Raw genomic sequence first — 16,641 nt, 5'->3', positions numbered from 1 at the left:
TTACGTTGATTCAGTAATCCTCTCCATTGCGAGTGCAGACCAACAGCAGTGCAAGCTTTCGCTGGCACTGGCTTCATCGCGTCCTTTTCTTTCTTTCTTTATGGTGACGCCAAGAATCGACGCAAAGCGTGCTCTATTCTGTTGCCAATATTGCGGCGGTACCGCAGCTCGGATAATCACGTTTGTCCGTATAGCAGCAAATGAAAACAAGGCTTTATTGATCAGAATGAAGAGAACTCGTAACTGTCATAGCATTGGCGCCCGCTCAGCGGGAAGGCAGGTAGCGTTTTCTAATAAGGTGGGGAGATCAGCGTCACTGACAAACAATTTAATTTTCGTTTTCGTTCAGTGCTGCCCACAGACAAAATACTGCGTGCCATAGTACCTACGACAATTTTTGTGAAGTTGTTGTTGGGCAAGATATGAATGTCAGGCTTTAATTTTGCAAATGCAATATTGCCGCTAAAATTGGTAATTAAAACTTTATTATAAAGATATTTTTTGTTGCTTGTGACGTAAGCCATATTTTCCACGATGCCGCATTTGTATTGGCTGCCGAGCCTTACATTCTGACAGAAGATGTGCACATGGGCTTGTCACACGTTATAAGTGCAGCACCCTCTGTCATTTGGCGCAGGAAAAACAGCGTGTATATTTGCTGCATTCGCGATTTATGGGAAAGAAAGCGAAGGAGAGGGGGACCCGGGGAACGTGCGCGGTATCCAAGGCGGCTGTAGTGGTGCTGAAACCCGGAAATTGTCGATATCCTCGCCTTCCTCGACTACATCGGGGGGGGGGGGGGGGGGGGTGACAGAAGACCTATGAGCCCCGGGTGCCAGACGACCCAGCTACGCCACTGGGTATAAGAGCTCGTTTGGTGCGTCGGAGGTTTTCCTTTTCCCGAATCAGTCGTCCGCAGGCGTCTTCAGAAAAATGTGGAAGTGAGTAAGTTTAAATCTGTCGGTGGGTTGCCATATCTGCTTCAAGGAGACCGGGCAGGGCTGCTCGAGGCACTCACTGGACGAGTATCAGGATATTCCTAGTGGCAGCAAGATGGTGAATGCTATCAGCGAGTAGAGTGGACCGAGATGCCCTACGTATGTCATGGATGGCTTGAGTAGAGTCCGTGCAAAGGATGAGTTCAGAGTATCGAGCAGCTGAACAGTAGGTAGCAACGCGGCCAAGCCGTCTGGTATAGCGGCAAGCTCGGCAAGATACGCCGGTGGTGCCGGATCGGCAACATATGAGAACGTCTGGCCTGCCTCTGGTATCAATGGACACACGAGAGCTGTGTGAATCATGGTGCCATTAATACTGGCATCAGTGTATGCTACAAGAGTCATATCGGCTTGATTATTGTCGACGCGAAGAAGGTGGGAAGCTTGGGCATTCGCCTGGCGAGGAACCGGCATATGTAGACGACCAAGAGCTTTATTGTAAATGAATTATACCGTATTCCACGGAGCTACGCCGGGTCTCGTTGAAGCTGGATTGTCTCTTTCGTGTCCCAGGTACCGGGCCATTGAAGAAACCGAGCAGAAATTTAATGGCTTTATGGCGGGCGCGCATCGACATTCGTGCACGAGTTCATCTATATTGTTGAGCTGGGACTCGGCCTGTAGGGTTGGCAATGGCGCGAGATGTGATACTCCCGTAATGGCCCGCATGGCTTCGTTACTATTGGCCTCAAGGCGAGCCCATTCTGCCTTCCTGAGATGATGAAACCAAGCTCCGTACACGAGTCGTGGTTGCAATACAGATCAGACAAGAAGGCGAGCCATCTTGGTGCTCGCTCCGCCAGATTTCTTCGCAATCCGACGTATCAACTGTATCGTTACTGCGGCCTGTTGCTTTGCATTCGTGACCCATGGTCCTCCAAGCAGATCCGGAAAACCCATTTCAAGGCTGACTACACGAAGAGTTGAAGCCTCTGGCAGTGGTTGCTGATGCAGAATTAACTGAAGAGACCAGAGGACCAGTAGACGGCGCCCATACTTGTTCGCCACTGACATCTACGTCGTCTTGTCCTTGGAAATTTCAATCTCTATCTGAGCACACCAGTTGTGCGTCACGTTTAGGGCCTCTTGGAGCGCTTGTTCTTGTTGGCAGACTTCAGGATGAACTGACTAAACAGTGATGCCATCTCCATACATTATGTACTGTGCGTTATGTATCGTCGCTCGCTTACAAGCTAGTAGAAGGAGGGCAGTGTTGAAAAGGACTGGTGCGAGCACAGATCCTTGTGGGACACCCCGATGTGCGACCAACTGACCTGCTGTTTAGCCATCCAGGCGAATAGAGAAGGTACGAGGGCGCAGGAAGGCTTCGACGAATGTGCAGACACGGTTAGGGAATTGAAGCCAATGGGAAATTCTGACAATTGTGGTGTGGGGCACGTTAAAATCTCCTGCTGCCACAACAGGGCAAACAGGACGTTTATGTCTTAGGTGCGCCAACCAGCCGAGACACAACCGAGCCGCACGACCGCTGTAGGGGCTGGCACAGTAGGACACGATGATAACGTTTGTTTGTGCGTTGGAGGCGAACCAATACTACCACGACTTCTTGCGATAAAGTACACCTCCATGCAAGATAAGCACGGATCTGATGAAGAGGGCATCTTACAAAAACTGCAACGTTTACTGGAGGGACATCGGGCGTAGCACTCTTACGGTCCAACGTTTAAGGCGACGAGTATGCCACACATCCTGAAATGGGTGGCAGGCCGTTGTATCCTTAAAGCAGTAGAGTCCAAACACGCTGCATCCCATAGCTGAGACGCTGACGCAGCTCTCCGACTTTCCCAGCGATGCCGCGGCAGTTCGACTGTCAGATGCCTTCTGGCACACTTCAAGACGTAGCAGCGATCACAGGTTAAGATTGGCCAGTAGAACCAAGGTGAGTTGCTGGGGCTGTAGCGCAACCAAGCGAAAGAGTTCTTGGGGTGAAAGAGGTTTCAACATAGATGCCGGGTTAGCCACATCAACAGGAATAGACGTCGACGACGAATGCGACGACCGCGCTCCGTCATGACGACGCCGAGGCGCTTTTCGGCGTTTCTGAAGACGTTGAATTTTCTTCTTTTTTTTTTGCAAGAGTGGTGAGGCGAGCATCGATCTCGAACTCTTCGTTCGCCAAAGGAAGCGGCGTGCCTTCTATCGATTTTGATGCCCGTTCTGGTCGTGAAGTGGACGACCTAACAGCTGCGCTAAATGTAGGAGTGGAAGCATCACTTGTCGCTGTACTTACTAGTGTCACCTTGCTAGCGTCCTCTTCCAGAAAGGCCACAACGGCGTAACGGTTGCACACAGGGACTTGTTTCTTTGATGGATCTCGAGGGGTCCTTGCTGGCTGTCGAGAATGGCGTTGTCGTGCTTTCTTAGTGGCCTTAAACTTCGTGGGGCACGTCGTGGAAGTGATGTCATGATCGCTGGTTTGGCATAGGCCGCATCCAAACGATGCTGATGTCTCAGGCTCCTTGGTGTCCTCCTCGGGTGGCTATGAGCAGGATGACTTCATGTGTCCCTGTCTAAAGCAAGAGTAGCAGTAGACAGCGGAAGGCTTGAACGGACGCGGGCGCAGTACGCAGCCGTAATACAGGATGCGTAAAGTTGGGGATTTAGGACTTTGAAGCGTGTTTGGCATGTACGACCGCTGCCGACGTAGCGAGCAGCCACGACTTTGTGTGTGGGACATGATAGTTCCTGCAGGAGCCTTTCGGTTTCTTCGACATGGTCAACGCCATTAACCCCGTAACGTCTTAAATCGGTACCACTGGCGAAGTACGCCTGGACTGGAAGGACACATTCTTCCGAGACTTGTATCTGTTGCAGTTCTTCGAGCTTATAAACTAGTGCCATAGCTGAAACCTATACTGAGACCGTATTGGTAGGTTTCTGTAGAGTGAAACCTTGGGCGCTTGTGGTGAGGGAATCGGAAAGTCTCTTCGCAGGCGTCTAGGGCCTAATGAATGGTACGGTTGGGCAGAGTGGACATGTCATATCTAGCACTAGGCTTGGTAACCACTTTGTACCACGATGTCGTTGCTGGCGCCGGAGACACACGTGACCGTTGTGCGGGCGGGCCTTGTGATGAGCGAGGTTTTTTGCTCTCTGCTGTAGCTACATATTCAGCTACATAGAAGGTAGTTTCCAGCCCACCGCGTCGACTGTGCACAATGCCCTCTGCGGCTCCCTGACCGTTGCCACAATAGCCTCTTGACAGCTGTAATTATCCGTGACTCCCCTCAAAAACATTGCAGAAACGGTAGTGCTTCCCTTTCTACTAACGTGCCACGCCAGAGGGGACGTAGGTAGAACTGCAGGGGGGGAGGGAAGACAAGAGGCAGTTCCAATAGAAGAGCGGGGGGGGGGGCGGGGGTTGACGTGAGAAGGCAAGCAAATACTACTACTATACGACTGCAGCTGCGGGAAAATTGGATAAGCTTTAGTTCAAGGTACGGAACAGTACGTTGCTGATATTTCTGAAAAATAAACTGCATTCAAAAATACCAAGCGGTCAAACTACACAGGGCGTGCAGAAGTAGAGCAGCATTAATTAAAGCGCATCGGAGGGTCCAGACGACACTACGAAACCGGTCGACCGCGAAATCAACACTTCTGTGACCGCCGGGGTAGCTCTGCAGCTACGGCACAGCTAGAGGTCGCGGATTTGCTCCCGACTGTGGCAGCCGCATTTTGACTGGGGTGAAATAGAAAGCACACGTGGAATTAGATTTTGGGGCACGTTAAAGAGCATCACGGTGTCAAAATTAATCCGGAGTCCGCTACTACGGCGTGCCTCATAATACGATCGTGGTTTTGGCAAGTACCAGCCCCATAATCCAATTCAAGTTTAATACTTCTGCCACAATGCGATGTGCCATGTGAGGCAATGACTATGCTCAATCCTCTCAGAAGTTATGAAATATGGCGCACAGCAAGGCCTCACGCAAACACCTCTCGCTGCGTGTTCTTCGTACTGTATACGCAGACAAACAGCTCTGGCGCCCGCACGGTAACGATTAACATCAACTCGGTATTCTCGTGTTAGACGAAACGTTGAAGAAATTATGCTTAACCGTAAACATCACCGCTAATGATCGTCAATCAAAGCATCCAGCACGGAAAGCTTCGCATACATCGATTCCCACTGTGCTTGGGATCTGCATATTGTTTTCAATAATCGACCTGCAGCTTTTGTTATTCGCGAAAAACCCACTCGTTCCATTGAAAACACGCTAGCTTCCTGCCGGCGCCGCTTGGGACGCTAGTTGGTACGTGTCCAGAAAAGATGGATATGACCAAGAAAGCCAGTGAGGATGACATAAAGCGGTCTTAGTGCTGCGTAGCTGCGCTATTCGAACACGTCCTCTAGACAGTAGCTGGTGTTCAACGGCGCTTCCAAATTCATACCCTTACAAAAATCGGTTTGACCTTTCAGTCACTCATGAGTCACCTATCAGTCACCCCTGTCACCTATCTGTAGACTCGGCCTTTCTGTAGACTAAGTCCGCAGAATGTCTGCAGACACCCTGCGGACTGCAAGTAGACTTGTCTGTAATATGCGTGCCCAGTGAGTGTGTGTGTAAATATGTGTATGTATCTATATATACATACATATTCTGAACCATGACATATTTTATAATTACGGTTGAATAGTTTTGACCTTTCAGTCACCCATGAGTCACCCACCAGTCACCTCCACGTAGACCTAGTCTGCAGAATGTCTGCAGACACCGTGCGGACTGCAAGTAGACTTGTCTGTAATATGCGTGCCCAGCGAGTGTGTGTGCGTGTGTAGATGTATATCTATATATAAACGCATATATATACATATTCTGAACCATGACACATTTTATAATTACGGTTCAATAGGTCTGACCTTTCAGTCACCCATGAGTCACCCACCAGTCACCTCCATGTAGAGCTAGTGTACAGATTGTCTGCATATTGTCTGCAGACACTGTGTGGACGGCAAGTAGGTGGACTTGTATGTAATATGCATGCCAAATATATATATATATATATATATATATATATATATATATATATATACATATATATATATATATATATATATATATATATATATATATATATATATATATATATATTCTACATGACATAGTTTATAACACTTAAATCGGCTTCACCTTTCAGCCACCCACGAATCACACACGCACACAAGCACACACACACACAAACACACACACACACGTGTGCGCATCCTGAACCATGACACATTTTATCATTGCGCTCTGTTTTGCCATTTTAACATTTTGAAAACTTTGTCACTGATTGCTACAAGAACGGTCTGATAATGACAGTTATATAAATCAATTATTTAATACTAATTGAAATAAGGTAATTGTTACATAACGTGCATTAAATGCAGCAGTTGTACTATGGCTCGAACCGCAGCCTGAATTTAAGGACATATCTACCGCGCGACACCGACACCATCCATCCGACCACCGACTGCGTGGTTGCTTTCGGCGCCGGCCCACAGGAGGCGCTGGCCGCGAGCACCGGTAAAATTACGGGTGAGATTATTTTCCCGTCTTCACCTGGTCACCGACATGTCACGGCGTGCACGCGTGCACGCCGCATTGACGGCGACCGATGAGGTAGTGTACATGCCGTGCCGAGAGGAATTGTGGCGATTTTTGTGTGTATTAATGATCCAAAACCCCTGTGACTGCATAACGTAGCCCTCATTGTTTTTCGTGTGGTGTGCCGATGCCAATTATCGTAGTTATGACCCGGTCGCGCTTTCTTTGTTAGCGGCTCATGAAAAGCCGATGGTACTCTCGCTGCGCTCGCATTCCATCACAGTCGGTGGTCGGATGGATGGTGTCGGTGTCGCGCGGTAGATATGTCCTTAAATTCAGGCTGCGGTTCGAGCCATAGTACAACTGCTGCATTTAATGTACGTTATGTAACAATTACCTTATTTCAATTAGTATTAAATAATTGATTTATATGACTGCCATTATCAGACTGTTCTTGTAGCAATCAGTGACAAAGTTTTTAAAATGTTAAAATGGTAAAACAGAGCGCAATGATAAAATGTGTCATGGTTCAGGATGGGCACACGTGTGTGTGTGTGTTTGTGTGTGTGTGTGTGCTTGTGTGCATGTGTGATTCGTGGGTGGCTGAAAGGTGAAGCCGATTTAAGTGTTATAAAATATGTCATGTAGAATATATATATATATATATATATATATATATATATATATATATATATATATATATATATTTGGCATGCATATTACATACAAGTCTACCTACTTGCCGTCCACACAGTGTCTGCAGACAATATGCAGACAATCTGTAGACTAGCTCTACATGGAGGTGACTGGTGGCTGACTCATGGGTGACTGAAAAGTCAGACCTATTGAACCGTAATTGTAAAATGTGTCATGGTTCAGAATAAGTATATATATGCGCTTATATATGGATAGACATCTACACACACACACACACTCGCAGGGCACGCATATTACAGACAAGTCTACTTGCAGTCCGCACGGTGTCTGCAGACATTCTGCAGACTAGGTCTACGTGGAGGTGACTGGTGGGTGACTCATGGGTGACTGAAAGGTCAAAACTATTCAACCGTAATTATAAAATATGTCATGGTTCAGAATATGTATGTATATATAGATACATATACATATTTACACACACACTCACTGGGCACGCATATTACAGACAAGGCTACTTGCAGTCCGCACGGTGTCTGCAGACATTCTGCAGACTAGGTCTACGTGGACGTGACTGGTGGGTGACTCAAGGGTGACTGAAAGGTCAGACCTATTGAACCATAATTGTAAAATGTGTCATCGTTCAGAATATGTATATATATGCGTTTATATATAGATATACATCTACACACACACTCGCTGGCACGCATATTACAGACAAGTCTACTTGCAGTCCGCACGGTGTCTGCAGACATTCTGCAGACTAGGTCTACGTGGAGGTGACTGGTGGGTGACTCATGGGTGACTGAAAGGTCAAAACTATTCAACCGTAATTATAAAATATGTCATGGTTCAGAATATGTATGTATATATAGATACATATACATATTTACACACACACTCACTGGGCACGCATATTACAGACAAGGCTACTTGCAGTCCGCACGGTGTCTGCAGACATTCTGCAGACTAGGTCTACGTGGAGGTGACTGGTGGGTGACTCATGGGTGACTGAAAGGTCAAAACTATTCAACCGTAATTATAAAATATGTCATGGTTCAGAATATGTATGTATATATAGATATATATACATATTTACACACACACTCACTGGGCACGCATATTACAGACAAGTCTACTTGCAGTCCGCACGGTGTCTGCAGACATTCTGCGGACTTAGTCTACAGAAAGGTCGAGTCTACAGATAGGTGACAGGGGTGACTAATAGGTGACTCATGAGTGACTGAAAGGTCAAACCGATTTTTGTAAGGGCGGTTTGTAAGGAACCCCGCTGATGCCAACTTAGCTTACTGCGTATGTGCCGGTAAGTGGGTGCAGCTCTTCAATGAGCGTTCTTGACGCCAACTTTACTAAATAGGTATGTACCACTGGGAATCTACCGCTCTGCAATGATGAAAACGATCCCCGAAATTTATGTCATGCTGACTGGAATCGAATCCACGTCCCAAGTGTTCCTCGAGGACAGCAACCCGACGCAATAGCAGGCTGCGCCACAAATGCAATGGGTATGTGCCGCTTTTCAATGAACGCCTTTCATGGCCACGCTTTTGCGAACCGTACCATGAATGCATCGGGCACGTTCTGCTTTCCAATGAACCTCTCGCCAACTTAATTGGCTCGCTGAGTATGCGCCACTGGGTGTGCGGCAAGCGAGGGAACTATTGTCACCGTTCTCAGGCACCGTTATGCCATGCTTTGCATCTTGGAGGACACGCGCGAACTTCTCGACAGCGCCAATAGATGGTGCAGCGCCTCCAGAAATAAGCGCGAGAGGAGCCCGGTTGCCGCATGACGCGTTTCAAAGCGTTCGCACGCACAGGCGCGCCACGCGTTTCGGAGGTCATGCGAAGGGATCGCAGAGGCGGTGCTGGATTGCGCCGAGCCCTCACAGGGCAGCGCAAAAGAGGAGTCCCGCTTCAGTACACGCCTCATACACACGTCGTTTCGGCGGTGGCTATACGTTGCGTCGCTATATTGATTCAATGCTAGGCGCATTACCGTCGACAGTCATGGTGAAAGTGGTTTCGCTGACTATTCATTCTTAATTCTGAAACATGGCCTCGTACCAATTACGAGAGATTAGCTAAGATGCAGGAAAATTGGCAACTGCCGTCAAACTGATTAGATTACGCTATCGGTGCGGTTTTTTTTTTTTTGAGGGAATTTTATTTTGTTCAGGCTGATTCCAAATGGCTTGCTCGATAAATTTAGGGCTTTGTTTTCCTTGTTGCTGTTACTTTTTATATTTGTTCCCTCTTTGCTTTCAAGCTGGTGGGTCTCAATCGTTTCCGATTAAAATTTATATGTCATTGTTCGCACTAGACTTCATTAACGCTAACCGGTTCTGGGCCAAAGCCCCTATAGTCGGTGTGCGCTATTTCGCGCAGGGAAAATAAAGAACGTTCTCGTGCCACTGTTCGCGCGTTCGTCGTCGTGTTCTTCCCATTCTTAGGGTTGGCGTCTGACACCACGTGGCGAAAGGAATTTCATCCGACCATATTCGTCGAAATGAGGCGCGACTTCTCCTGCGATGGTTAACGTCCCGCACCTCGCGCACAAAGAACTTTCTCTGATCGGACCTTTTACCAGGCCTCGTCGAAATGAAGCGTGACTTTCTAATTCGCCATGACCGTTTCGAGTGTGCCTGTCTTCCGGAAGCCTCGCAGTGTACAGCCTCTTTTGTGTGTGTGTGTGTGTAGAGAGGCCTTTCCTAGATTTGGACCTAGAAGAGAATTTCCACGAACCCGCAAAGCGCAGAAGAGGCGGACAGGTGTCTACAATTCCGGGAGGCGGGACGACTTCTTCCTTTCAACAGGATCGGTATAGCCGGAGGACTAGGGGCCCTCTTTCTGTGCCTGTCACGTGACATCGACGGAAGCAAGATCCCGCCCACGATTGTAGAGAGCCTATTTAAGAGGCTCCGAAATCACTTTTGATCACTTCATGCTCTTCTCATTTTCTTTCATGTACCTTTGAATAAACCGTGCAAGTTTCGCACTAGAAAATCGACTCACCCTTCCTTGGTCGCCATGGTCTACTGGATGCCTGCAGCCGGCCGACAACGCCACGCTACCCAATAAGTAACGTCTTTCGAGCTTCGATAGGCAGGCGCCGCTACTACTCGGCAGCAGTACGATGCGCTAGCCTGGAGTGCGCAACACCATCTAGCTCCGATGCCGCCCATCATACCAGCGTACCCACACTGCCCCTCCCTCTGCGAAGGCGCTGACGGCAATGACAAACTGCCAGTCGCTGCGGTGATTTCGGTCCCAAATTCTTTGCCTCAATATATCGCGAAATGAGAACACCTATGCAGCTGCGCTAAAATTTCGCATTAGGGAATATCGTAATCTTCGTACATTATTAAACTTTTATTGCGCACCAGATTCTATTCACGCAAACCGATTCTCGGTGGTATAATCTTGACCGGGTGAGGTGGGTCTTCACCGCAGGAATCAGGAAACGACGACGGAGCCGGGCATAGTGATGATGAAAAAGTATAGAAAAGACTGTAGTCACTTATTGGTACACGGATGTGACTCTGGATGGATGGATGTTATGAGCACGACCTACTGTATAAAGGGCGACCTGCGCATCCCGTGGTCGCCTCCGGCAGCGCGCGGCCGAAGAAATACCACGTGATCATTGAGTAGGGACCAAGCGTGCCGATAGAGGCCGCCAGTGCTCACCCTCACAGCAACGCCCGAAACGCTCCGGCCCTGCTTTAAGGAGTACGGCGATGACGGTAAAAATTCGCAGAGGAGCTGCAGTAAACTCGGCATTTCACATTATTGACAGGGTGCGGCTAGAAAAATGCGCGTCGATACATGCGATACATGCCCCAGATATTTGGTATCTTCTCTGTGCAGTGCAATGAAATTTTAAACTACTTTGAAGGCGCGGCCGCGCGGCTGCTAGGATTGAAATAGTGTAATCCCTGAGAGCTTTTTCTTTTCCCTCATTGTCTGCTAAAATGTTGGTTAGTCCTGTGCTGCCAATAAGGCCTGGTGAGCACTTTCCGCGCTAGCCGAGGTCTGAGCGCGCCCGCTCTTCATTCTCCCGTAGGTTTCGCTAGTCCCGAGCCGGACGCAACGAACGCACTACGTACCGCTTTGCAGGGCCCACGCGTTCCTTTGCTGCATTCGGCACGTTTACTGAAGTGACGTGCCGTTGAGAGCGCGGCAGAACGTGAGTAGTTTTAATTGCAGTGCATGCCACAACCGTAAAAATGTGCTGTTATTGACGTATTTATTTACGCCACTTTACCAAATGATAACGAAAGTCTAGCTTGAAAAATTCGAAGGGCGCTTCATTGTGCCATTACACAGAAAGTCACTACGCGAGCCGGCGTATGCCGGAATTGGCTCCGTAAGCGTGTTCGGAGTCGGCGCAGGCCCTTACAAAAATTTTTAGTAACATTTTATAAACCGTCTTTAGACAAACGTTACTAGAACCTATCGACATTCTATAAACCGTCTTTAGACACCGTAACAACTTCCTAGTAACTTCCCAACGACTATTGGCCACCGATATTGAATTGAAAGTATAGATATAAAATGTCGATAGAATTCTTACCGACTGCTTATTATCTTATGTCGTTAGAAAGTGTAAACTGTGAAGCGACTATTTATTAACCACCTTTATACATCCTAACAACTTGCTAGTAGCATCCTGTCGACTATTCGCCACAGATAGTTGACAGGATGTTACTAGGAAGTCGTTAGGATGTATAAAGGTGGTTAATAAATAGTCGCTTCACAGTTTTTAGGAAGTACATAAAAATTTTATTCAGAGGCAATTACTTTTGCAATTATATATTGCAAAAATAAGCCTTGATTATCTCTGAATAAAATTTTTATTTGCTTCCTAAAAACTGTGCAGCGACTATTTATTAACCACCTTTATATATCCTAACGACTTGCTAGTAACCTCCTGTCAACTATCTGTCTGTGGCGAATAGTGATTGCCAAGTGGCTAGGTGTGGCATGCAACACAAGAAGACAGGTTTCCATTTGTGCTTGAACACATCTATTTAATATCCCCGGGCTAGTAAGGAGGACGAGTTCTCCAGCTGCCCTGGAAGTAGGCTGAAATGTTGCGTTGTGTAGTCTAGAAAAGAGAAGAAAAAAGGCAATATATTAGTTTTGCTACAGTGACATTGCAACACACCATGCATCTGTTTCTTAAAAAGGAAGTGCACAAGTGACAAGCTTTCAACCCTGTGAGCTCTAAACATCTCCACCTATTTTGTGCAAAGTCCTAAATATGCATGAAATGACTGAATTAGTGCATTAAAGCTGGGAGCGTGATGGAAGTGCGTAACACCAACAGATGCACGACACAAACTCTATCATACCAATTGTCATCTACAAACAAAAGCTGTAAATCAACTTCAGTTTAATGAACTTCGATATTCGTACTGTGACCAGTACATGGAAGTTTCATGTGTGAATTATCTTAGGAAAGGCAAGGTGCCAGTCATAACTGTGCTGCAGCTTTGCTTGGGCACAGGTACATAGAAGAGTTGACTTTTGTGTTGCACTTAAGAACCACGAAATGATACAAGCAACATGTAAGCAGTTGAACAGGCATTACGGACGTTCTACAGCAAGATTAGAAAATGCCTTTGCTGTGCAGGCAGACATTGTCAAAGTGAGCTTGTTACTAAACATGTTAGCTTTCCACAAGACAGGATATTATATTATCCGTGCATTCATATGACCAGGGCCTCTATCACAAAAATACATATGCCAACAGTAATGACAATTTTCTAGTTATGGTGGCAAAGTTTGCATTATAATATGCTATTATAATCAGGTTAATAGCTACTTTAGCAGGAAAGAAAGGAGTATACCCTAAGATAGCACTGAAATTGTCATTGAAGGAGTTTTGTTGAAAACTGCACAAAGAATATTAAGATGCTTCTTTGTGACACACATACCTACTATGGTGTCGACCTTCTTGGAATCCAACGGATCCTTCTGTGGAAGGCATTTGACAGCCGCCCAAAGAAGGACCTCCCTTCAACGTCTTCTATTGAAAAAGGAGCTTTAAGGAGGCTCTCTGCGAAGTGAAAGCCTGAGTTGTTAGCATCCAGGCACAGCCTCTTCAGCAGGCCCTTTTCAACGTATACACCGTCACCGATGTCTACCTGTGAAAGAATACAACAACCACAGATTCATTTTATACACGTTTGATCAAGGAATGGTTAGGAAGTAGGGTAAGGTTTGCAAAAACGGAAGTCGCTGCTTCTTGTTGATTCGGTTTAGAGAACAAAGCAGCCTGACGTATACCATACATGCATTGTATTGAGCTGTGTACTTTTACGTAAGACTAGAAAGTATTGGGAACTTCAATGCGAAAGAGAGACATGCATCTGCCTAGAACGAAGCAAATGTGTGCCACCCCTTGACACAGAGTGAGATCTGGTGCTGTTTTAGTGATTAGCAGACATTGAAAGCTTCAAGCCTCACCGAGTATTGGGCCAAGCTGTGCTCGATTAGTGACACACAAGTGCTCGAGAACTATCAAACAAGATGCAATTGTCTTCAAATACAATTCTGACTTCCCCTTGCAGACATGCAGTTTTCAATTTACTGACTGCACTTGGGTGTAAAGATTTTGTCTGACAGAGTGAATAAACCACATACACAAGCAGCATTTTCATAGTTAGCATAGTCTTTAATAGGTACAGATACCTTCAATTTAGAAAGCCCTGTATATTGGGCCTCATCAAACTAATTTCACAAAAGGTTTGTCAAGGTAGAAGCATAGAACTTTAGTCACTAGAACACAGGTGAAATGAGTTAATTATTGCAATTATTACTGAAAATTAAATTTTAGACAGCTCATCCCAATGAGAAAGTGATGCAAGCAGTTTGTACATGCCACATAAGCATTTAGATATCAAAAATAGGGATTAGAGAAAACTTTCCCTTAGAGGTTCATTAGTACAAGCAGCCATGCCCTCGAGGAGACATTTCTTTTTCTGTAGGCAGAAAGAGGCTCGAGTATTTTATTGACACATATATGTGCCCATGCATATATGTCATCTCTGTTGCAAACCTTTTTTTCATGTACATGCAAGGTGTGTTTATAACATCTCATTGTGCACAAAATTTGCGTAATAATTTAAAGACCGCGATTTTGTAGCGATGGTATTCCTTTTCGCTATTCGTTAGTGGGCTGACCGACGCCCCGGCCCGTGCTACGTACTGCAGCTGCCGGCCGTTAGCGGTGGGCGAGAAGAGTGATATAGAATCGAGGGGTAAGTATCGCTACAAAATCGCAGTCTTTAAATTATTACGCACTGCCGTAACCTACGATTGCAAGAGCTGACATATCGTTATTAAGATTTGGTTGGTGTATCTTTCTTAAAGGCCGGCGTCTGATTGAAATGTCTTGATTAAAAATGCACCTCGTTATTGTAATATCGGCCTATATCCGCTCTATAACATAGAAGACAAATACGCGAAGACACTCAAGAACATAAACAATACATACAGGTTCTCGCGACGCGGACCTCCAAACCGAACTATATACATACGAAAATCTCCATACAAGCTTCTATCTGCTTAAGCGTCAAACATAGCAATCGTGTGTCAACGCGCGAAGCCCATGACACATCGACGCACACATTACACATGTACTGTACTTGCTGGAATGCCTATATAGCGAATAACTTTTTGCCAGGAAACTACCGAACGAACACCAACTTTCAATGTATTTTCATAATTGTGTGCCCATTCAGGCATAGCAATCAAGGCGGGTAGCAGAATGCAAGTACGCTGTAACATCAGAGGAAGCTTTGGTGAAATTGCTTGCTAAATGTGCACAGCAACATGGCTAACATACGATAGGAAAGCGCTTTGCTCTAGCTAGTTACACAACGCTCATTACGTAAATCATAAGCTTCAAGAATGCGCGCAAGCGCCAAACTTGCTTACCTTTCAAGACTTGCCAAACGCTCCTTCGTCTAACAGGTACAGAGGCACCGACGTTTCTCTGGCGCAAGCACTGTAGAACTTCCGATGAACTCCAGCTCCACAAAAGCACAACCTTCAACAGTCTTCCATACACTACGATTCGAAGCCCCAGTACTGTTTCACGAGAGCGCGGGCAGGCAGCTCGGCAGAACAAAGGCAGCTCGGACGGGCGCTGTACTAGGGCACTCACTGACGACACTGGTGGATCGCTCGAAACACACGGCGAACTAATGGCGTTACACGAGTCCGGAGGGTTTGGGATGGTTACTGCACACGACAAGGAGCACGTTTTGTCTAGGCACTTCTAAAATATAACTCAAATACCACCTTAATGCAAGGAGCATTCACTACAACCAACGTGGTGTGTCGACCAAACAAATACTGCAGTAGCGCCACTCTGCGGTTTTTTAGAAAAATGTATCTTAAATGAAAAAATTGCGTGTTTTTTCCTAATAACATTTGATAGAGTCCTTTAATAGATTTGTTTGGTCCAAAAGTGTGTACTTTGTGATACGAAGTTTAAGGAAATGTATATATAATAAAAACTAAGCGGATGTTGCCTTCAATATTCGCAATTGCTTCAGGTGCATGCAGGTTGCAAAAGCACGGCCTTCGAGATCAGAATTTGTCACTCAAAGGAAGCCGTAGTGGAGGCGGAGAGGCATTTGGGCCCCAATCGTTGGGTTTACAGTGCCTAGGTAGGCTTCCTTATTTATAAAGAGTATACGGGGACTTCAGCCGAACCATGAGCGAGCTATACAGACACACGCGGTACGATTCGGTGTCCGATCCGACGTGCGGCGCTGCATGCTACGGCATGAGCGGCGCGTAAGCTCCGCCCACATCCAGCTCCCCAGCTTGAGTTCATATCCACGTCGAGAAACGCAATATAAACAACTCTGCACAACACTGCTTCGCTTTACGCGAACGCTGTCGATAAAATTATGCCCCTGTGAGTGACAGAACACTTCACGACGGGCGCGTTGTCCACTGACGGCTCCGCTAAAACCAGCGATAGGGCCGGTAGGCATAGCTAGGCGGACGTTGCAGCCGACGGTGCTTGCGATCCAGCCCGAGCTCGTCGAAGAGTGCTTATTGTTGCCAAAACAATTAACACTGTACACTTAGGTCGGCCGTAATTAAATACAATGGGTTTACTCGACGCAGTCGTTGCGAAGGGCAAACGTGCAAGCGAAGCGAGCGGCCTCGCTCGGACGGTCGGTGTGTGATGTCTGCTCGCGAAATGCCCTCGCGTCACGGCTCCCGATCTCACCAGTAGCTTAGTGCTAGTGTACAAGGCGCTGGTTTGCATAACAGGCACACGTTCGAGATAATTTTACTGAACTGGTAACTATTTCATGTCAGAAACAAACTGCAGCAGGCAAGGAAAAAGAATAACTGCGAGAAACCGGCCAGCCAGCACCGCCT

The 16,641-nt window shown here is 46.7% G+C and overlaps 1 long non-coding RNA gene across 1 annotated transcript; it reads right to left on the bottom strand.

Moving 5' to 3' along the window:
• Nucleotides 1–12,155: 12,155 nt before the first annotated feature.
• Nucleotides 12,156–15,594, bottom strand: LOC142568385 (uncharacterized). Its single transcript, XR_012825427.1, has 3 exons — nucleotides 15,175–15,594; nucleotides 13,170–13,379; nucleotides 12,156–12,337 (listed from the first exon to the last, which is right to left on the bottom strand). It is a non-coding gene; the product is annotated as an uncharacterized LOC142568385 (long non-coding RNA).
• Between the last annotated feature and the right edge of the window lie 1,047 nt (nucleotides 15,595–16,641).

This window comes from Dermacentor variabilis, unplaced genomic scaffold (assembly GCF_050947875.1).
Source record: "Dermacentor variabilis isolate Ectoservices unplaced genomic scaffold, ASM5094787v1 scaffold_18, whole genome shotgun sequence".
Lineage (NCBI taxonomy): Eukaryota > Metazoa > Arthropoda > Arachnida > Ixodida > Ixodidae > Dermacentor > Dermacentor variabilis.
This window is presented reverse-complemented; position numbering and strand designations above follow the sequence as displayed.